Genomic DNA, 2,056 nt, shown 5'->3' with positions numbered 1-2,056 from the left:
AGGCGGTTTAGAGTTGGCCCGGACTATTCTCAGCCACAGAGATTCGCAGCTTTCTTGGTCTGGTAGGCTATTATCGACGGTTTGTGCAGAGATTTTCATCCATCGCATCGCCCTTGACCAAGTTGACTCAGAAGGATGCTTCATTTGTATGGTCGGATGAATGTGAGGAGAGCTTTCAGAAGCTCAAGACAGCTTTGACCATAGCTCCAATGTTAGTTTTGCCATCAGCTTCAAGTTCATATACCATGTATTGTGATGCTTCGAGAGTTTGTATTGGTTGTGTTCTGATGCAGGAGGGTAGAGTTATTGTTTATACTTCTTGTTAGTTGAATCTCCATTAGAAGTACTACCCTGTTCATAATTTGGAGTTGGCTGCCATAGTTCATGCGTTGAAGATTTGGAGGCATTACTTGTATGGTGTGTCTTGTGAGGTGTTTACTGACCATCGTAGCCTCCAGCACTTGTTCAAGCAGAAGGATCTTAATTTGAGGTAGCGGAGATGGTTGGAGTTGCTAAAGGATTATGATATCACTATATTGTACCATCCAGAAAAGGCCAATGTGGTGGCCGATGCTTTGAGCCAAAAGGCGGTGAGTATGGGGAGTTTGGCATATATTCCAGTTGGGGAGATACCTCTTGCAGTTGATGTTTAGGCCTTGGCCAATTGGTTCATGAGGTTAGATATTTCGGAGCCCAGTCGAGTATTGGCTTGTGTGGTTTCTTGGTCTTCCTTATATGATCACATCAGAGAGCGCCAGTATGATGATCCGCATTTGCTTGTCCCTAAGGACATAGTTCAGCATGATGATGCCAGAGATGTGACCAATAGTGATGATGGGGTGTTGAGGATACAGGGCCGGATATGTGTGCCCAATGTGAATGGACTTCGGGAGTTGATCCTGGAGGAGGCCCATAGCTCGCGGTATTCTATTCATCCGGGTGCCGCGAAGATGTATCGGGATTTGAGGCAGCATTTTGGTGGAGGAGAATGAAGAAAGACATTGTGAGATTTGTAGCTCGGTATCTTAATTGTCAGCATGTGAAATATGAGCATTAGAGACCGGGTGGCTTGTTTCAGCAAATGGATATTCCTGAGTGGAAGTGGGAGCGGGTCACTATGGACTTTGTAGTTGGACTTCCACGGACTTTGAAGAAGTTCGATGCTATTTGGGTGATTGTGGATCGGCTGACCAAGTCCACGCACTTCATTCCTGTATGTACTACTTATTCTCCAGAGCGGTTGTCAAAGATCTATATTCGGGAGATTGTTCGTTTGCATGGTGTCCCAGTTTCCATCATTTCAAATAGGGGCACTCAGTTTACTTTGCAGTTTTGGAGGTCTGTGCAGCGAGAGTTGGGTACTCAGGTTAAGTTGAGCACAACTTTTCACCCTCAGATGGATGGGCAGTCTAAGCGCACTATTAAGATATTGGAGGACATGTTGCATGCGTGTGCCATTGATTTCTGAGGGTCATGGGATCAGTTTCTACCGCTTGCAGAGTTTGCTTATAACAACAGGTACCAGTCGAGTATTTAGATGGCTCCATATGAGGCTTTGTATGGGAGGCGGTATAGATCTTCAGTTGGTTGGTTTGAGTCGGGTGAGGCTAGACTGTTGGGGATAGACTTGGTTCAGGATGCTTTAGAAAAGGTGAAGGTAATTCAGGAGAGGCTTCATGCAGCGCAGTCTAGGCAAAAGAGTTATGCTGACAAGAAGGTTCGAGATATGTCCTACATGGTTGGCGAGAAGGTTCTGTTGAAGGTTTCGCCCAAGAAGGGTGTCATGAGATTTGGGAAGAAAGGTAAATTAAGTCCTCGATTCATTGGTCCTTTTGAGGTGCTTCGGAGGATTGGGGAGGTGGCTTTCTTTGCCACCTAGCTTGTCGAGTGTGCATCCGATATTTCATGTTTCTATGCTCCGAAAGTATATTGGGGATCCGTCTCATGTTCTAGATTTCAGCACAGTTCAGTTGGATGGTCATTTGACTTATGATGTGGAGCCAGCAGCTATTTTGGAGCGTCAGGTTCAAAAGTTGAGGTCAAAGGATATAGCTTT

The sequence above is a fragment of the Nicotiana sylvestris genome, chromosome 4 (genome assembly GCF_000393655.2).
Source record: "Nicotiana sylvestris chromosome 4, ASM39365v2, whole genome shotgun sequence".
Taxonomy (NCBI): domain Eukaryota; kingdom Viridiplantae; phylum Streptophyta; class Magnoliopsida; order Solanales; family Solanaceae; genus Nicotiana; species Nicotiana sylvestris.
The sequence above is the reverse complement of the archived record's forward strand: the minus strand, read 5'-3'. Positions refer to the sequence as shown.